Source organism: Microcebus murinus, chromosome 1 (assembly GCF_040939455.1).
Source record: "Microcebus murinus isolate Inina chromosome 1, M.murinus_Inina_mat1.0, whole genome shotgun sequence".
In the NCBI taxonomy this organism is placed as follows: Eukaryota; Metazoa; Chordata; class Mammalia; order Primates; family Cheirogaleidae; genus Microcebus; species Microcebus murinus.
The window spans coordinates 56,484,187-56,506,187 of NC_134104.1; the positions used below are offsets into that span (position 1 = coordinate 56,484,187).

The following is a 22,001-nucleotide window of genomic DNA, read 5'->3' on the forward strand; positions in this document are numbered from 1 at the left end:
TGAGACATCAATGGTATGTTACAGTTGGAACACATTTCCCAGCATTCGATCTTTGAGGACACTAGGTATGAAATTCCTCTAATGGGCTGAGTGGTGAAGGGCATAAGCTCTGGTGTCAGACTGAGTTTAAACCCAAGCTCTACTAACATACAGCTGTGTGATGTCAAGCAGCTTAGTTGATCTCTTTCTCATCTTCAGAATGGGTACAATAATTACAAGTGATGGGGGAGGGCCATGTTGATTAAATGAGATAAAGTATATAAAACGTTTAGCCCAGTGCTTGACATGTCATAAGGGCTCAGTGGATGTTAGTTAGAATTTTCAAACATGAGGAAATCGAGACTCCAAAAATTTAAGTCACTTGCCCAAGATCACACGGTTAGTAATTAGTAAAATTTAAACTCTGGGTTTTCCAAATCCAAAGCACATGTGTCTGTTTCACCACAATATTCTGTTATTTACACTCATATAATTGCCCTTCAGACTTCATTAATCTTCTGAAATTTGGGTCAAGAAGTTCTCAGGCATAGTTGAAGAAAAGCAAGAAGTTGTGCAGTGGGCAGACTGTGACAGTGGCAGGAAGCAAATGCAGTCACTCCACTTGCAAGACTGGAAACAAACAGGCTCCTACAGATACTTCCACTGAAGGCAGTGAGAGGCGTTACTTCACAGTTTGTGATAACCTGCTACTGAGTACCTGTGATCCATCAGGCTCAGGGCCAGCTGATTTGCTTATGTTGCCTCACTTAATTTTCCCACAGCTCTTTAAGGGAGGGAAGTACTCATTATCCTCATTTTACTGAGGAGGAAACTTAAAATTCAAAGGGCTAAGCAATTTACTCAAGGTTGCATAAATGACCTTAGAAAACGGCAAAGCTTCTGAAAGATAAATTAGGTTGAAAACAAACCTTTCTGCACCGAACAATACAATCTCATTAAAAAATTTCTTTGATTAGCATTTTTCCAGATCTTCAGAGTAATAAATGCTCATGATAGAAAATTTTGAAAGTGAAGTATAAAGAAACAGGAAAAATTATCTATGACTTTACCATCCAGAGTCAACCAATGACAATTTTAGTACATACAGCTCCTTCAAATATTTTTTCCATCTTTTTTTTTCATTATATAGTCTAGATTAGACAACACAATTTTATAATGCAGTTTTATTCAATCCTGTAAAGCATGTACTATATAAACAAATAGCCAGAATATTTATGCAAACAGTATTTTAATGTACTCTACTTTTTTAAGCAAGCGGTAAAAGACAACAAATAAGCTGATAGATCTAATTTATTTTAAAAACCCAAACAAAACAGTACCAGGCTGTGGCCTGTGGTTGCCATAAATTCCTTTCTGTTTTCCACTCCTTTTCCATCTGGAGGACATTGAAGATTGATGCCCGGTCCGTTTTGATGACCACAGCGATGATTCACAAGCATCACAGATTAAAGGATGTTTAACTACATTTCCCTCCTCTGGCTTGCGCTTGGACAGGCCAGCACTCGAGCAGCCCAGATTATGGGACCATTCAGTGGACATCGGAAACAGGAAATGAACCACATCTCCCTAATGTGGCTTAGATCATGTTCCAGTTTCCTCTTTTGGTCATTTTGGCTGGCTCTACAGTAGCCCTCTTGTCTCTGGGATCTAGATTTCAGGTCTGCCTTCTCTGTAGCCTTCAGAAACTTCTTTGACTAGCCATAGGCTAGGCAGACAATGGTAGCTGTTTTGCCTTTGTGGGGAGTCCTTGCCCTGTGGGATAGAAAAAGAAAAAAAATGAGAAAAGCCCTTTGAGATGAATGAAAATGCTCTCAGCCTAGTGAAATCTAAAAATAGTCTCCATGTGAGCAGAATACATGGCCCCAAAGAGTCCTAAAGGGAGAGCTAGGGGAGGCTCCAGCTACAGAAATGCTAAAGGTCAGAAGCAGACATTTAGGGTTTGCTGTTTTATATGCTTAAAGACCAGGTCTGTGTTTTGACAACTGAACTTGCTAATAGCCGGCCACTTGAGTTGCTGCTTCCAGCTCTCTGTTTGTTTTAAATAAGGAGATTCAGCCAGTAATAATGGGAGGAGCTGCAAATGACTTCCCCAGTTGGGAGTGCCTGCTTGTTTTTCCTTCTGCCTGGGCTTGCTGATGTGTAAGCCAGGCTCACAGACTCGCACATCTGAGGAGCTGGGGGGGGGGTAGGGGGCTCTATCTGTATATTTATAATATTTATATAGGATATATATACAAGAGGGTGTTCAAGTACCAAAATACATAGGTAACCACGGATGGAAATAGGAATTCTGTTGTAAGGATTTAAATATAACATTTCTCATACATTTATTTCTTCATTCATTCCTTTGACAAATGCTTGTAGAGCACCTGCTATGTCTGAGAAGCACTGTGCTATTTGCTGTGAGACATGCTAAGATTTATAAAACATGGGCCTTTGTTCCTCCCCCTTCAGAAGTTTAACATCCAAGGTGGGTACTATCTGATCATCCACAAAAGCATACACATGTCCCCTGCAGTGAAAGATGTTGTGAGACAAATGTTTTAGGAATGGTGCTATAGGCATCAGAGGAGTATGTGCTCACTTCTGGCTCAGAAGACATCAAAGAAGATAGGAGTGCTACGAATCACAGAGCAACCATCCAGAGGCAAGGAAAGGGGCAGCACTGGGAGTTGCAAGCAGACTGGTTTACCTGGAGAGGATTCACATGGATTGAAATGAAATTGGAAGCTAGGAGTCTGATCGTGTAGGGCCTTGAATGCTGAGTTCAGTTGACCTAGGCATATATAGATGGGGAGGGAGGAAAGAGGTAGCTCCCAAAGTCTCAGGAATACAGGAAATAAAACTGAAATTATAGCATAAAATGACTCTTCACTTTCAGAATGGCTTCCAGGCCAGCAAGCCATCAATATATGCTAAGGAAATAAATTCATTAGAATTTGTCAAAGTTGTGGAAACGTCATAACCTCAGAATAAGAGATAACCCTTTAAGTTGACTATGTTAGGAAAAGATAAATTCTGTTTCATTTTTCTCACCCATGGCCCAGTGAAAAGTTCATCATAATCATTGATATAGCTACGTTCCCCTACTCCAACTCGAAGCTCACCAGGGAACCTTATGAATTTTTTGTGGGTCTATGGGAGAAGTCACCAGAGGCTCCATTGGTGTATTAGCTACCAACCTGGCCTTGCACGTAGGTCTCTTGAGAGCTTTGCTAGTGTGAATAAGTGTTCTCAGGTGAGATCAGCTCCTGGGACACTGGCCAAGTCATGCTTTCGAACCTTCAAATTTTTAGAGTAAACCCTGGAGAATTTACCAAGGCAAATGGCTCTTCCTAGAGTTGGATCTAGGCTACTCACTAGCTTTCCCTCTGAGCCTCCTTAAAAAGCATCCAGTCATTCAAAATACCCACAGTTCTGGGTAACGCAAAAATTTAATTAATAGACTTCTGTGTATTACATATATAAAACACAAGGAAATGAATAGAATTACATAGCCTTACACTAAAAGACTCTAAATGTTAACACTTTTTTTGATGATTCAAGAATTATATCACCAAAAGACATAACCAGAACATACTAGAACTCTTAAAAAAACAACAGAAAACAACCCAATATAAAAAAAAAAGAAGAAGAAGAAGAAGAAAAGGTAAAGTAATTAAACAGGCACTTAACCGAAGAGGGTAGCTGCATGGTAAGTACATAAAAAGTTGTTCAGCAACATTAGTAATTAGGGAAATAACAATCAAAACCATGATAAGTTACCACTACACAGTTACTAAAATGGCTAAAATAAAAAAACACTGACAATACCAAGTGCTGACAAGGATGCAGAGCAACTGGAAATCTCATGCATTATAGGTGTGAATGCAAAATGATAAAGCTACTCTGGACAATGGTTTGGGAGTTCCTTAAAAATACACAAACATGTGACCCAATAATCCCATCCCTTGGGCATTTATTCTAGAGAAATGAAAACTTACGTTCACACAAAAACCTCTACATGCCTGTTTACAGAGCTCTAGTCATAATTATCAAAAACATGAAACTGCCCAAATGCCCTTCGATAGGTAAATGGGTAAACAGAAACTGCTTCAGAAACTTACAGTACTTTTGGGGAACATTTTGACTAGTGTCATGAGGTGGTACCACAGGAAGGAAATGATCATATTTTTTCTTCCTTAAGATTCCAGATAAAGGGAGGATTGTATGCTCCTACAAACATAAGAAAATGTGTAAAGGCTGCCAGATAATTATCTGATGCTTGCATTAGCCATATTGTGCATGTATAAGTATTTGTGTTGCAGCTAACTGTATAAGTAGCAAGTATGAAGTATAAATTTTATCAAAACAGAAGAGTAAAGTACCTGAGTGGGAGAAGCAAGAGAAAGGCTGCATGCAGAAAAAATGAAAGTCTCTGTTCCTCACTGTTGACTTCAACCCCAGAACCAAAGTGAGGCAAGCATGTGTGTGAGTGTGCGTGTGCGTGTGCGTGTACGTGTGTGTGTGTGTGTGTGGTCTATGTTCATTTGGAGGGCTGAAAGCCTTTGACTCAAATTTTTAAAAATTAACACTCAATAGTGTTCAGTGTTTTTAAAACTGGTCTTTTTAAGCTGGTTTTAAAAACTGGTTTTTCCCTTTGGTGGAAAAAAAGTCTCATATTTAGTTGGACGTGAGAGTAGACAAACTTAAAGAATTGCAAGGCAGGAGGCCCTGCCAGAGGAAGCGCTGTCTAAGCGCACACGTCAGCGCAGGCTGGGTCTTTTGCTGTCCTACGTGCCGCAGGACACGGCTCCGTGTGATCAATCCTGTCACGTCAGCCACTGCGTCTGAAACTAGTGACCTCTTCCAAAGCAGCAAAAGTTATTTTGCTGCAAATCAATCTCCACGTTCCAAATTTTGTTTAATCAGGGGTGGGAGAGCCACTAACTGAATTAAATGAGACTCAAGTTTACCAGCAGGTGGCAATAGAGGTAATGTGTCTCCCCAAACATTAAACTTGCATCAGCCAGAGATGTGAACCTTCTAAACTTGATTGGGTGCCCAGATTCACTTCACTCTGCCCTACACTAGCATTCTATAAGATAGAATTACTCAAACCAAAATACTATAGCCAGAAATACAAGGTTTTTTTGTTTTTTATTTTTTGTTTTTTACTGAGCTGCTATTGTGCTCAGTTTTCTAAGGAGTTGATGTTTTTAGTTGAAAAATTTTCCTCTAGGAGTTGATGTTTTTAGTTGAAAAATTGGAATCAATAACAAAATTATTTATGGCCCCATAAATTAGATTTATTCGTGAAAGGCAAAGAAATGCTGTTTTTAAATATAACCTCTTGGCATTCTGTAATGAGTGGAGCTCAAACTCTCATATGAACAAAGATGAAACAATTCAACCACTTCTGAATGTCAAAGGGACGCTAAGTTCCTAAGTGACTTTCCCAAACCTTTGTTGATTACTTTCACACATGAAAGGAATCATGTGTGATTCCTTAGATTTCAATGGAAAAAAACAAACTTTTTATTTTCACATAATAATTTCAAAGACCAGAGTAACAGGATAATTTGCTCTGAAGCTCATGTCCCAAGTAGATATCAGTGTCACAAAAACATTTTACCTGATTGTTCTCACCTGAGAACTTACAGAGTGCCTGAGCTCCCTTCTGTTCCACCAGCTTTCCCTGATTCTCTGGTTCTTCCTCCTTTGGCATGGGTTCATGCACTCCTAGCTCCTGGTCTCACTTCCCACAGCTTCTGTCTTCTGTGGCTCATCACTCTTCATTTCCCACAATCTCTCTCTTATAACTAAAGAGATGATTTAGAAAAATAAAAATTATAATACATAATTTGGAAAATAATACATAATTTAGAAAAATAAAATACATAATACATAATTTAGAAAATACATAATTTAGAAAAATAAAAATTATTTGTTGCTGTATTTCATGATCTTAAATTTAAAGGCTGGTTCAATTCCATATTTTTAGAAAACAGACATAAATTACTTTTCAATTATTTAACTTAATTTTTAAATAAGTACACACGTTCATGTGATTCAGAATTCAAAAGGCACAAAAGAGTAAGAATTTTCTCTCCTATCCTTTCTTCCAGCTAGTGGCAACTAATGCTTCTAGTTTCTGATGAATACTTGCAGAGATAGTCTTTATGAATACACAAGCAGTTAAATATATGTTCATGTGTATGTGTATATATGTGTATGTGAGTGTGTATTTATAGAGATATTTTTTCTTTTTTCTTACACAAATGACAAATGATAGCATACTTTACACAAAAACACTTTTTTCATTTAGTTATATGGCTTGGCAATCATTTCATATCAATCCAGGAAGAACTTTCTCTTTCTTTTTTCATAGCCACAAAGTACTACATTCTATTGATAGTCCATAATTTATTTCATCAGACCACTACAGATAGGCAGTAGGATGTTCCCAATTGTAGGATATTACAAATAATTCCGCCATGTATAAACTTGTTCATATGTCACTTTGCACATATGGACAAATATCTGAAGGATAATTTCCTAGAAGTAGAATAGCTGAATCAAAGGGCATGTACATTGTAAGTTTAACAAATATTGCAAAACTGTCCTCCTAGGAGTTGTAGCCCCAGAGATACAAAAGAATACCTGTCTCCCTGAACTCTCTTGCTCTACTTTTCAGAACTCTTCTGGCTATTCTTACTTTCCTTCCCATACAAACCTTAGAATCAGCCTTAGTCCCAAAAAATATCATGTAGGAATTTTTATTGGAATTGCGTTAAATGCCTTGATTAATTTAGGGAGAATAGATCTTTCCATGCTGAGTCTCTTTATGAATGCTTTTCATATGCTAAAGTGTTCGTTTCTATCCTCAGTAGCAACTGGATATTTTCTTCATATACAGCTCACACATGTCTTCTTAAGTTTATCCTTTGATATTATTATTATTATTATTGCTATTGCAAATGAGATCTTTTCTGCTATCTCTTTTAAGTGGTTGCTGTTATGTGTATGAAAGCGTTGATTTCTGTGCTCAGTTTGTACCTCACTAACTCACCAAATTCTCATATTCTTTGTAATTGAGTCACTTATGTTTTCCAGGTTTACAATCATATCATGACTCAACAATATCTTTTTCTTTCTATTTGGTATACTTCTGTTACAGACTGAATGTTTGTGAACCCCAAAATTTATATATTGAAGCCCTAACCCCCAGTGTAGCTATATTTGGAGATGAGATCTCTAAGGAAGTAATTAAAGTTAAATGAGGGTAAAAGGGTGGGGCCCTGATCCAGTAGGATTAGTGTCCTTATAAGAAGAGACACTGGAATGCTATCTCTCGCACACACACTGTGTGTCTGTCTGTCTGTCTCTCTTTGCCAAGTGAGAATACAGTAAGAAAACAACCATCTGCAAGCCAGGAAGAAAGCACTTAGCACAAATCAACTCTGCCAGACCTTCATCTAGGACTCTAGAACTTGAGAAAATAAATTTCTACTGTGTAAGCCTCCCAGTCTATGGCATTTTGTTATGGCAGTCTAAGCAGACTCACACAACCTCTAATTTCTTTATTTTGTGAAATGTACTGGCCAGAACCAGAACAGTGTAAAGTAATAGTGATAACTGTGGACATCTTTCTCTTATTTCAGAATTGAAAAGGAATGTTTCTAGTGTTTAAACATAACATTGGCTTTAAGTGGATAAATATATATTCATTTAAGAAAGAAAAGATATTTCTATTTTCATTGAGTTTTTTAAAATTTGTGTTATTTGTTGAAAATTAAAAAATGCTAGGCCGGGCGCTGTGGCTCACGCCTGTAATCCTAGCTCTTGGGAGGCCGAGGCGGGCGGATTGCTCAAGGTCAGGAGTTCAAAACCAGCCTGAGCAAGAGCGAGACCCTGTCTCTACTATAAATAGAAAGAAATCAATTGGCCAACTGATATATATATATAAAAATTTAGCCGGGCATGGTGGCACATGCCTGTAGTCCCAGCTACTTGGGAGGCTGAGGCAGAAGGATCACTTGAGCCCAGGAGTTTGAGGTTGCTGTGAGCTAGGCTGACGCCACGGCACTCACTCTAGCCTGGACAACAAAGCGAGACTCTGTCTCAAAAAAAAAAAAAAAAATGCTTTTTAGCATCTATCATAACAGTTATATGATTTTTCTCCTTAGATCTTCTGATAGAGTGAATTGTTAACATATTCCTATTATTAAATCATGCATTAATATGTCTTCCTAATGGATATCACACTTGGTGATAGTGATTATTCTTTTACTTTAATGCTGTAATCTGTTTGCTAATATTTTCTTTTGGATTTGTATATTCATATTAATAGATGAGACTGGCCTGTGGTATGTTTCTCCGTGCGTGTGTTTTGGGTTTTGGTACCAGTGTTATCTTAGAGATTTTCTTTTTTTCTATTCTTTGGAAGAATTTTAAGAGCATTGAAATGACCTGTTCCTTAATGAAATAGAATTCTCTGTAAATTCAGCTGGTCCTGGTGTTTGTCATTGTTGTTTGGTTGTTTGGAGGGTACTATTTCTTTAAAAACTCTTCTTTTTTTAAATGATAATTTGTATAGTTATTAGTTGTTTGTATGGAGACATTTTAAGTAATTTTATTTTAACAAAATTATGTATTTCCTAGGATTTCAAATTTATTTATAAATTTTTGAGAAAAGTAATCTCTATCTTTCTCTTAATTCTTTCTGTATTTGCAGTTATTCTCTCCCTTTACAATTTTTTATTTTATTTTTCTGAATATTCTGTAATTTTGATTTTGATTTTGTCTATGGCCCAAGAGTTGCTTTAAAAAGAGATTTGTTTTCTCTTTATTTATTAGGTATTATAATATTTTGTTTTGTTATCTTGTTTTATTATTAAGAAGTCTCTTGATGGCATCATAAACAGAGAATATTTTCTGCACTATTTCTACATTTTGAAATTTCCTGATGTTTTTCTTTGGCTTAAGACATGGCCAGTTGTTGTGAATGCTCCACAGGGCATGAAGAGAGGTTATAGTGTTCAGTACAAAGTATGATACATATCAATCACATCTACTTCATTAATTACGTCATTTAGGTTTTCCATATCAGGCTTTTTGTTTGTTTATTTCCACTTAATCTGTCATGGACTGAGGGAACTGAATTAAAATTTTCTGCTACTAAAGTCTTCCTGTCTCTTTTTTACCATATCTTCCATGGTTTTTGCTTTTATGATTGTGCTAGATCGTCTTCAACTTTTTAAATATTATACTGTTAAAACATTATAAGGTATGGTTCTTTGACCTCCTTAGGCTTTTATTTTTTGATAGTAAGACTGTGGCTCATTGTACTTGTTGGTATTACTCTGCCCGTATTCTTATTCTTGGCTGTTCTGAATTCTTTGTTTTTGGTAGGTGTCCTATATAGCCTCTAGTTGGGTTTGGTTTGTGATCCAATTTGAAATTTTTTTCTCATCTTTGACTTCTGTTATCTGTTGAATTGTATTCCCTAAGAAGTCCTAATCCCCACGACCTCAGAATGTGACTTATTTGGATATTGGGTTATTGCAAATGTAATTAGTTAAGATGAGGTCATACTGGAAGGTGGGACTCTAATCCAATATGACTGATGTCCTTATAAAAAGGGGAAATGTAGACATAGGCACACAGAATGTCACGTGAAGATGGGATTTATGCCGTCACCAGTCAAGGAAATATCTGAAACTAGAAGTCATATTCTAGCACCTGCAGAGAGAACGTGGCCCTGCCAACAGACACCTTGATCTGAGACTTCTAGCCTCCAGAACTATGAGAATAAATTTCTGCTGTTCAAGCCACTCAATTTGTGATGCATTGTTATGATAGCCTTAGCACACACTAATACAACTTCTTTGTAAATTTCAGTTAATTTTCATATTAGTGGGGGACCTTTATATTAATTTTTTAAATCTTTCTTATGACTTAATAGGTGCAAATTCATGGCAAATTGCTGAGGAATTATGTATCAGATATTGCAAGTGCTAACAGGGTCCATAAGTTACCCCTAAAATGCTTTAAATCCCCACAACCCTGAAAAAAAAAAAAAAAACAGAGCTGCTTACACCTATCCCAACATTAACATCCTCTGAAAATCTCAAATAAGCTAGCTAAAAGCCAGCCAGCAGAGCAGAACACATCCTTTTCCTTGTAGGATTGCATGACTTACATGAATCAAAGAATTGAAATGGGTAATAGATTTTTCAGCAAAAGAAAAGTAAACCTAGACTCCCTGTTACTTGATCCAGAGATACCTAGCTAGGACTTGCCTGGTCATTTATAAAAGTGGAACAACTTCTACTCCAGCAAGGGTAACTCACTTGCCTAACTCTGAAGAGCTAATAAGAAAATGAGGGCACCCCAGGGCCCTAACTAAGACAAGATCCACACCATTCTCCTCTCAAGGACCAATTTGTCATTTAACTGCCCATGCTCTACTGTCAACCAATGGATTTTTGTTTCTGTTTTACTTTGTCTACCAATACTCCCTGCAGTTCATCAAACAGAGCTAGAGGGCAGAAGCATTAGGCTTGGGGGGCTCTGAGTGGAGGAGGGCCTGGTGCTGCACTGCAGAGGTGCCCGGATGTTGCCCTCCGTGATCTAACATGGCCTTGCAAATGCATCCATCCCTTTCCTCCACACTTCCACTTCTTCTCTCCACAGCCCAGCTGCCATGGAGAACACCAGATATACAGTTTAATACTTTCAAATAAAAAATTAGGTCAAGGCCGGCCGCGATGGCTCACACCTGTAATCCTAGCACTCTGGGAGGCTGAGGTGGGTGGATTGTTTGATCTCAGGAGTTCAAGACCAGCCTGAGCAAGAGCGAGACCCCGTCTCTACTAAAAATAGGAAGAAATTAGCTGGACAACTAAAAATATATAGAAAAATTAGCTGAGTATGGTGGCGCATGTCTGTAGTCCCAGCTACTCGGGAGGCTGAGGCAGTAGGATTGCCTGAGCCCAGGAGTTGGAGGTTGCTGTGAGCTATGATGATGCCACGGCATTCTAGCCAGGGCAACAGAGTGAGACTCTTGTCTCAAAAAGAAAAAAAAAAAAAAAAAAGAAATCAAGTCAATATCTAGTTTGACACTTATTAAATAGTATTTGAAATTTGGATAGTTCCCGAACTCTGGCAGGAATGGCCATGGTCAGAAGAAAGGAAGGCAATGAGAGAACTGCAGCTCAGAATTCCTCTGTGCACATACGTGAAGCACCCATCTCACCAAAGACATGCCTTCCAAAGGGGGAAAAAAGAACATTACTTCACTGGTTATAAACTTTACAACTGGAAAGAATAAAACATAACTCAAAGAAAAAATAAGCAAAAACAAAAGTTTGCTTAATCTTCTATAAGCACTTATGTCAGTATTTTTTTAAAATAAACTATTTTTAGAGCAGTTTTAGGTTCACAGCAAAATTGAGCAAAAAGTACAAAGAGTTCTCTTACACACCTTACCCCATACGTGCACAACCTCCCCACCATCAACAGCCTCCAGCAGAGTGGTACAGTTTTTGCAACTGATGAACCCACATTGACACTCCACTATCATCCAAAGTCCATAATTTGCATTAGGTTTCACTCTTGGTGCTGTACATCTTATGGGTTTGGACAAGTGAACAATGACACGTATCTACCTTGCACAAGGGTATTTTTCTCTGATCTTCATTGTGAGAAACTGATAGAGCTCCTGAAGGTAAAATTTACAAGACAAAAGTATAAGTGCCACCTCACCCGTAAGTAGGATCCCACTGGAGTTTTTAACTCTCAGACGTGTCCAGCCTGAGCCTCCAGCAATTCGTCAGTTACAGTTCAGATTTTCCTATCCCCACACTGTCCCCACAGAGGTGGGTTTCTGCTCTGGAAAGCTGTAATTCTCTGTGTCCACTTACATGTCTCTGCAATTTGGGAGGCAGTGATGGTCCTGGGACTCGCTTCTCTGACAGATCTAAGAAGAGGTGCTGATTTTTCAGTTTGTTTGCCTTTTTTTCATTGTATATATTTCATGATATTTTCGTATACATATACATAGTGAAATGATTGCTATAGGCAAGCAAATTAACCCATCCATCACTTTCCATACTTACTTGTGTGTGTGTGTGCGTGTGTATATGGTAAGAGCACCTAAAATCTACTCTCTCAGCAAATTTTTAGTATACAATACAATATTATTAACTATACTTCTCATGCTATGCATTAGATCTCTAGACTTATTAATCCCACATAACTACAAATTTGTACACTTTGACCTACTTTTCCCCATTTCCTCCTCATCCCTGGCCCTGGTAACCCCTGTTCTACTCTTTGTGCTTGGTTGTGTTAGGATGGAGTAGTGACTTCTAAGTTCTTTACCTGTCAGACTGGAAAACAGGAGTCTTTATGTCAGTATTTTAAAATCAGCTTAGAGGTAATAATCAGTTCATCCTCTTCAAACATCTCTTAGACAAATCAGCATGACCCTGAGTGATAGTTAAGGCCCAACTGACATAGAGAACATTAAGCAAGCTATCCAAGGCCACACAGCAGGCTAGAAGCTGAGCAGGGACTAGATTTGGAGAGCTTGACTCCCATCCCTGTGTGCGAACCACGCTGCCTATAAACAAACTAGCTAACAGCTAACCCAGATAAATGTGTCTGAAAATAGCCCCTTGTGACTGCCAAACTTGGCCTCTTGTGCACAGTCAATAAGCAAAGGAATCCAAACTCAGGGTCTTCTGCACACACAGCATCGCGAGAACCCAGCCCTGAGAGGCCATGCTAAGGGCAGAGGACCAACTATCTCTGGTGGTAATCACAGTAATTATCTATAGCGTTTGTATGGCCTCCTCGGTTTTTGAAACACTTTTATGTGATTTATCTCAGATGTTCCTCCCAGACACACTAGGAGACTGTGAAATGTTATATTTTTTGTTTTGTTTTTAAAAAGGAGGTGCTCCAAGGAGACGAGCAAGCCAGCACTGGGAGATTAATCTGCCCTAATGAGTATGAGGAAATGGACCAAAGCCCTGGTCTCTAGATAAATATAGGAGGTGACGGCTGAGGTCACATCTAGGGAGAACAGACAGCATTACCCTGCCAGGGGGCACGGTGGAGACACAGCATAGGTAATGGAACTGTGTACCTCTTGGTTACCAACAAATGGGCAGATCCAGCCTGTGATGGCCTAATCCCAAGTAAATGCCACGGCTTTGTTATTTTTGCATCCTCTTGCCTAGCACAGGATGTGGCATATAGGAAACACACAGGAAATGCTTGAAGAATGTATGAACGAAGAATTTTCTACACACCACTGCCAACATATCACTGTCTTTTGGGGAAAATGGTTACTAAGTATCAGGTTAACTAAGATAACTATCAGGTTAACTAAGTATCAGGTTAACCTGATAGATCAGGTTAAATGTTAGGTATTTTCAAGTAGATTTTTTAACTTGCAAAACATCACTATAAAGGTAAAGGAGGGGACCTTTGTCTTCTCTGCTCCTTACCACACTAAGTCTAAATGCCTGTACCTGGTTTTCAAAATTACTCATGGTCAAGGCTGATGCCTACCTCTATAGCCTCTCAACCCCATTTGTCTCCATGTGTCCTGGTACTCTCAGTGTTCATTCCGGCCTTTCTCACCTGGCCTGGTACACTTTTCTTTGTCCCCCTTTCTATCTAAATTTTTTCATTCCTACCTCTTCTCTGGAGACTTCCTTGACTATCTTGGCCTTCAGCAATGAACTTTTCTTTCTAATTTCTTTAACCTGGAGAGTTGACATCATATATTTTGCACTCATTTTTCTCCTGCATCACTGAGGTTATTTCATGGACTTGCCATATTTGACTACTTGGATTGTAAGAATAGGGCTTATATTCAGCAGAGTGCCAAACATAGATCCAGGTATAAGTAGCTTTTCACTGATTGATGAGATTTAAACTCATGGCTGGGGAAGCTACCTATTCTCATCCTATTTGGAAACTTCCTGGAACAAATGTAGCGTTAGATGTATAATGTCCTCGGCATGCGGCCATACAGGTGTTATGAAATTTCTTCCCAAAGCCAAATGAACAATACTCCTGCTTCTTCCTGTCTCAGTCATCTGTCTGTCCCTTTCCCTATTCATCAGATTAACCTTGATGCAGGGCCTCCGGCTGCACCTTCCCAGTCACCTCCAGACTCCTGCTCTAACAGCTTCCACCAGTTTTCTAAATCCTCCCGCTGCCCTGGTGCCGCCTCTTGGATCTGCTGCTAACTCACCTCTCAGTCCTCGCCTGAGCCTAACCACACACTCAACTGTTCTTTACTACCGTGGTCATTCAACAATGTAGCCAAGACATTACAGAAATTTTACAGAAATTAAACTAGGGCTATGAATAATACTGATAAAAAGTAGAAATAAAATTATGTCATTGTGGCAGTCAAGTTATCTACTAAAATCCTTCCTCCGCTTTTTCCTGGGCATCTAACTAGACTACATTCCCCAGTCTTCCTTGTGGTTAAGTGGAGCCATGTAACTAAATTCTTTCCAAAGATGTGAGTGGAAATGCTGTACACCCTTAACAGGTCTGGCCCATAAAAATTCTTCTGTGTTTTTCCATACTCTTTCTGTGGGTTGGATAATGTGGCCCTAAGGGTTGGCAGAGCCACAGGGTCTTAGAAGCCTGGGCCCCTTAACCACCTTGTGAAAGAGAGCTGCACTCCTGCCAGGAGCACCTGCCTTGAACGATTATATGAGAAATAAATTTCTCTTGTATCTGGGCCATTATACATTTGGGGTGTATTTGTGGCAGCAGTTCAGCCTACCCTCACTAATATATCCATCAAGTGAATGAACAAAGGTAGAATCATTCCTCAGCTCTCACAAGAGAAGCATATCATTGAAAAAGAAAGAATACTTGTTTAACAACAAAAGGGGAAAAACCCCATAGGTGAATGTGAGTTATATTTGTATAAAACAGGGTGGAGAAACTTCATGTGATGAAGGCTCTTGTAGCAAAGACCTGGGTCTTTAATTGCTAACAGTCTTAGTAGAGCTACTGCTACCCAGTGGACAAAAAGAATTCCTTGGGGACAGATTCCCTGGTAATTTGTAGGCCTGGCATATTATTAATAGATACTCAATAAGTACTTGTTAACTCAAATTAAATCAAGGGAGGTAAGAGTCCCAACTCTAGCACATTTATGGAAATGGAACATTTATGGAAATGGAACTCTAGCACATTTATGGAAAAGAGTCCCAACTCTAGCACAATTCTGAGTGTCAAACTTTTAAAATGGTATTAACAAAGTCAAATGTCCAGAGAAGGGGACTCAAGGGTAGTAAGGTCTTGAGGCAGCACTGGATGAGAAGCATTGAAGGATTGTTAATGTCTCACCTAGTGTAGCGTGTGTGAGTGGGCAGTGAGAACCACAACTGCCTTTTATTGATTTGAAGAGTTGTCATGGGGAAGAGGAGACGCATTCCACATCCTTTAAAAGGTAAAACTGAAACTGAACTTCTGTTTTATATAAAAAGAGATTCCCCAACAGGCACAGACAATGGAACAGGCTGCCTTGGATAGAACCACACTTCCCCTCAGAGGAGTACTTCATTCGAGACTGCCTGCTGCCAGTTTTAAGAACATTGTAGATTATCCTTCACTGGGTATGAAATTTGACAGTAAAGGTCCCTTTTGAAGGTTCCAGACAGTCTCCAAGGAACTTGCGCTAACAAGATCTTCAGGAGATGACCTGTTCTGGGATCACCTGGGGTTTCCAACAGTCTCTGTGCCAACTCTCCGTGTTTCCCACAAGGATGACTCTTCAGCTGGCTGCAAGGGGGAGGTGCAAAGGACGTCTGGGAGAAAGGGAGCCATGTGCTAAGTCACAGAATCTGTGATCTGCGTATTTTATTCAATATCTAATTTGGGGGGAGAGGAAGGCAGCTGACAGAGATAGCAGAGCCCTTATCTCAATATTTCCCTTATCAAATCATATAAGTTTAATGGAACTTTTAGTCCAGAATACTTGATGGAAAGATAAAGCCAAGTGATTACCCACATCTTATTGGCTTTCAGGGATCAGTACTGGTGAGAAGGAGGAAAGGCTACCTTTACCATCTGGGCTCATTATGAAGGCCAGGCCCAGTGAGGCACCAGGGAAGGAAGGCCCAAAGTTGGCTGAGTGAGGGCTGGAGGAGTCCAGGTGCTGGGGAACTGAGGGGGGGAGGGGCTATGGTGGAGAGTTTTGCCCACTCTGCAGTTTAGCCTAAGGCCTTGGTGCATCTCTGAGAACTTTCTCTGGGCTGAAGACATTGTTTGCCAATAGCCAAACTAGAATGTCAGGACTTGTTTATAAACTGCAAACAGCTCGCTGCAAATTAGCCCAGTCCTCCCAGTCTAGACCAGTCTGGTCTCCTCAGGTTCAAGCCTAGGTCTCCTCATCCCCTTCTCTGGTAGAAAGAAGGGGGAAGGAAAAGAAGGACTCTCTCTGAGCTAAATATCTTTCTATGAGGAAAGAGTATATCAGCTGTCCATTCTCATGTGAGTCCAGTTACCTCTCACCCCAAATTTATCACTTCCACATCCAATATGATTCCAACACGACTCCACAAGTTCTCCGTCAGGGGCCAGTTCGTAAATACCCAAAAACCTAATGAAGAGTACAGGGCAATGCAGAAACCTAAGAATGAAACAGGCCGGGCACTAGAAGCAGGTGGGAGTGGGCTGGGAGAGGGGAATTATGGTGCAGTCAGGGAAGGCTTCACGGAGGAGCAAGAAATAAACCTGAGTCTTAAAGAATGAGCAGGACTCAATTACACAAAGAAAAAGCAAGGGAATTTCAAGTTCGAGGGACTATGCAGAGAAAAGGAGGAATATGAAAGCATCTGTTGAGAGCCAATGTGTGGAAGAGTCAGACTGAATGAATTTATTGGGGAAACTGAATACTATGTACAGCAACCTCTTACAATCTGCAGACTCCAGGTGCCATTCCAACTCCATCATCCATGGTTGGTTGTGAGCCTCCAGATAGGAATGACCATTCCACAGTTGAGGCTCATAGATTAGGGAATGCAGAGATAAGGTTTACCTGCAAAGAATGTGGCTAAACCTCTTATGAAATTTTCAGATCAGATGGAGAAAAGTTTTCTGGAGAAAAGCATGATTAAATAAATTATAGCTGGTTCAATCACTGGACCAAAATTGTTCTCATCTCTTTTCTCCAAATCTGCCACTTCTCATGTTTTCCCCCATCTCTATGATGGGCCATTCATCCCGTGAAAGTAGTAGTGGGTTCTTAAAAATAATCATCTCTATGCAGGGTGAGCTGGCTCACACCTGTAATCCTAGCACTCTGGGAGGCCGGGGTGGGAGGATCACTTGAGCCCAGGATTTGGAGGTTGCAGTGAGTTATGATGATGTCATTGCACTCTAGCCTGGATGAAAGAGTGAAATTCTGTCTCTAAAAATAAATAAATACATAAATCACTTGACACCCAGATCTGAGTATCCCTGGAGTTTCCCAGGGGATAAGTTGTCTCAAAAGAGGTACTTATTAGTCTTAAACGCAATCAACTTTCTCCAGGACCTAATTGTAGAACATTAAAAAACCCTGGTTATAAACGTTTCACATGGTACTTGGGACCCTTCTATTTTCCACTTCTAGAGTAATGACACCCTTTATTCAGATTGACATCTGGGTATTGAAATTAAATATTAACTTAAATAAAATAATGTTTCCATTTAGACCAACTCATGAGAATGAGAAATTCAAATCCCAATGCCCCACATAATGTTTTTACCATTGAAAAATATGAGTTATGCTGTGTTTTCCCCATGAATACTCACTGACTAGCAAATTACAGTGGCTGATCTACACCTCACAATCTATGTAAAATATATGCAAATGAGAAGACCACAGTGAAAAAAATAGAGAGGATTGATCATAGCATGGAAGGAAGGCTGGGAAATGTCTTTTGCAATTAATCAAGACAAATAGAAATATCCCATTGTTTTAAAAAATTGCACTGGATCTACTGAGAAATAAATAAAAATTAAAAGGAATATGTAATCTAAAGAACGACTTGGAGATGTGGAACATCATGGATCAAAAAATACCAAACCAGCAGAGTCCAGCACACAAATTATAAAATGCCCAAGCATCCTTTCCCTGGCATTACTTTGAAAGGTTGAGAATTCCCTTCCTGGCAGGTCTTGAAGAATAAGGACCCAGCAGCAGTATGACCTGGAAGTGGCATGAGGGAGATTTAAGTACTCTTGAAATCCCTTCTCTCCCCAGAATCTTGAGAGTTCTGGTCGAATTAATGAGATCAGAAGTTCTCACAAATCACAGGCATGTATGAACTGTAGTTGATCAAGAGAATCTTCACTTCTAAAAGACCGATGCTTCTGGAGTAAGATGTTGCCCCAGAGCTGTAATCTGCCAGTCTGAGGGGATTGGTTGTCCAGAGCCTATCTGACCTTTTGAGCAGAAATTTCTTCCAAAGGGAAAAACATTCCCACCTTTTATTTGGAAGTTTGATTTTCCCCCCCTGTTCTTAAAGCTGTTGTAACAATTCTTTCCTAAAGGAAAGTTGCTGTTGTTAGCATGGACTTTGAACTGACTTTCTCTCTCATCTTGCTGGCAGAAAAAACTTGTTGCTGAGTTAATAAAAAGGGTGAACATGTTAAATAAGATAGAAAAGCACAAGAGAAGATCCCCTTGAGGTAGTAAGGAGACTAGAGGTTTGTCTTTGTTAGTCAGATGTTGATAGTGCCCAGGACCAGCTATTGTGTACAGGGTAGAATCACATGATGACAAGACAGCCACTTGTTTCAAGCCAAAGGATAGGAGTGAGTGCCCGTGATCAGACAAGATGGCAGGACACAGTTGAAAGGAGAGAGTTTCCATCACACTGCCCTCTCTTGGAGCTCTGCCTGAGTTCAAGGTTCTGTGGACCTTTCTCAATTTTTTACATACCAGTAGACTTGCTAGAAAATCAGAAAAAAGCTATATGTTAATCCAACCATAAGTCCAGATACTCTCAACATTTTTACATACTCACCAACCTCAATGGATAAGGAAGTCTACAGGCAGCACTTAAAGTATATAGAAAAAAAGGGGCATCTAATTAAAATGACTTGAAAATCCCCTAAATTGACCTTAAAGAACATGGTGTGAAACCAAAATATGCCACCACAAAATATGAAGGATTGTTGAACTGAAGGTAACTAAGAGAAGATCTCTGCCCTCCCTCTATAAACCTAAAAGCAGGACACAGATCTACAAAAGCAATAGGTATCCCATGCCGCCCCCTCCCCACCCTCCACTTCTGCCAGGGAGAACACAGATTAACCACTGCAGACAACTCTGGACCCTTATCAGCCTAGAGATGGTGCAGAGGAATCTACATTAATAAGCTTTACTAACTGGCCTTTACCTGCCAGTTATTTGCCTTCCTCTAAGTTGCCACCCCTGGAGACTTAAAGTCTTTTTCTTGTGTCTCATCACTTCTCTAAAATTTTACTATTCTCTATTGATGCTATATAAGCTGAAATTCAAAGCCACCTCTTTGAGAACTACTCATTCCCTGGGTGTCTGCCATGTGTACCTGAAATATATACGTTAATAAACTTTTGTTTGTTTTCCCCTTGTTAATTTGTCTTTTGTTACAGGAGTCTGTTCCAACTAAGAATCTATGAAAGTTAAAGAAACAATTATTTTTCTTCCTCTACACCATCTTTCAACAAAAGCAACAAAGTTTAATGGGTATTTTCCTTCAGTTGAGTAGGAGATAAAGTGGTGAACTTTTATGTAAAGGACCTTGTTTTTAAAAAGCAAGTTCTTATTGTTTCTTTAAACTCAAATTCACTCTTATTATGAAATAAATCTGGGAACCAAGACCAAAAGGGACCAGGGGAAAAGTAGATTCACATCTTTCAACTCAGCTCACCTAACACTACTGCTCATTGAGTTGAAAGATGGGCAAATCATCCTCACTATTTAAATGGCTCTCTTGCATGCATGCTCTTGCTCTCTCTCTCTCTCTCTCTCTCTCTCTCTCTCTTTTTCTGCCATTGAATTCATGTCAATTAAACACCCACAGGATTTGACTCCATGGTTCACGGACATATCCTTTCCAAGTCACCCAAGAACCTAAGTGAGAGCTAAAATAAAAGCTAAAGTCCAACACACAGGGCTTCAGCCTCAAGACAAATGGGCCTCTGAGAAGTGCCTCACTTTTGGCTGCTGTCTTTGTCAACGTGTGCCCTAGATTCCAGCCCTAAATTATCACACTTTTCCCATTTGTGATCCCCCCTCCTACCTTTGAGTGTTCTTTACACAATTCTTGGATGAAGCTTTTGGTTCAGAAGACCTTGAAAAAGAAAGAAATACAGATTTATGGCAAAGGGACCTGGAAAATCTCAAACAGACACATCTTTATTGCAACCGTCTGAATCCGTGGGAGAGAGAACAGGGCCCAGAAGGATCAGCTCTGAATTTGCTCCAACTCTCGACTTCCAGTCACTCCCTTCTTTCCAAGCTCCCCACTCGGGCCAACATTTTAATCTTTCAATCTCTCTCCCTCCCTCATCATCCCCTGTTTATTCACCTTTTCCATTCCCTCGTCTCATTTTCTCATTCTTTCTGATTGCCCCGCTCTCTCACACTCATATCCCCTCGCGTATCATCTTTCCGTTGGAGCCTGCGCTGATGGCCTCTTTCCAAGAGCAGCAGGTTTGAATCAGCTCCAGTCTAAAATGAAGGCAGGAGGTGGGGGTGGAGTGAGGCCAGGAGGGGATATCAGCTCTCTGGTGCCCAGTGGACTGTAAGCACAGCCTCCCGCCAGCCTCTGAGCTGGCTCTCTGCTGACTCTCTCTCTCTTTCAGTCGCTCCCTCTCTGTCTGGACATCCCTCCACACACAGGTATGTACAAGAGGAGATCTAATAATCCCCTGCAAGCAAAACCAGAGACCCCCACCCCCAACCAGGCAGCTGGTTTCCATTAGATGTTCCAAGCCCTATTAATATTCTCTCTTCTCACTTATCTCTTATTATTTTCCCCCTCTTTCTCATGTTCCTGCCTCTGATTCCCTCCTGGGAGGAGGCCAAAATTAAGAAGAAAAGGCTTGCCAAGCTTTGCATTAACCATCCCATCATGCCCCAGGTCTCTGGCAGAGATGATGGCTTCTTGTTTGTCCAGTTTGCTGCTCCACACACGGAAGGTGAAATCCTCCCAGGAGGGCAGAAGGGTTGAGCTCAGCCTGAGCTAGAGGCTGCGGCAAGGGTCAGCTCATCTACGTGCTCTTGACAGCATTCCTGGCTAAGCCTACTGAGTCCACTGTCAAGGTTGTCTTGTGCTCAGCACTTGATGGTGGAAAGTGGCTTGGGCACAGCTTTGGAGGGGCAAAATTCTGGGGTTCAGGTCCCAAGCCCTTTGTTCACAAGGAACCTGACCTCGGGCAAGTTGCATAACCTTCCTCATTTGTAAAACTGTGCTGATAACACCTGCCTCAAAGGACTGTTAAGAGGATGAAAATAAGGCAACTAATGGAAAACATTTAGCTCAAGGTCTGCACATGGCAGATGCCGGTCCTCTTTTCTGGCCTTTCCTTGTAGGTTTTACTGTTGAAAAACCTGCCCTCCTCCACGGGCCTCCTATACCTTCCAAACAATTAACTGAGCAATTAGAGAAGATCTAACATCTGAATACCCAAGGCCTGAATTGGGGGGTATCCAGATGCCTGCTTCTTGTTCTTCCTTCTTCCAGACTATTTTAAGATAAAGAAAGAGGCACAGAAAAAGTGAATGTAAACTCCCTAAATTAGAACCATGCTTACATCTGTAAATGTGGATAATAATAGTACTGACTTACAGGGTTGTTGCAAAGACTGAATGAGCACTGTTTGATCAGTACCAGGACGGGTAAGGATGCAGTAAATGGTGGCCATCCTTCCCAATCGATACATCAGGCCTGGTTTCTTATAGTCTTTGTCCTTTGTCATGTCATGGCTATTCCCAAACT

General features: G+C 40.1%; 1 long non-coding RNA gene across 1 annotated transcript; it reads right to left on the reverse strand.

Annotated features, from left to right (window-relative positions):
- Positions 1-1,110: 1,110 nt before the first annotated feature.
- LOC105883916 (uncharacterized) lies at positions 1,111-20,354 on the reverse strand. Its single transcript, XR_001159978.2, has 3 exons — positions 20,301-20,354; positions 5,629-5,801; positions 1,111-1,752 (listed from the first exon to the last, which is right to left on the reverse strand). It is a non-coding gene; the product is annotated as an uncharacterized LOC105883916 (long non-coding RNA).
- Positions 20,355-22,001: the final 1,647 nt, after the last annotated feature.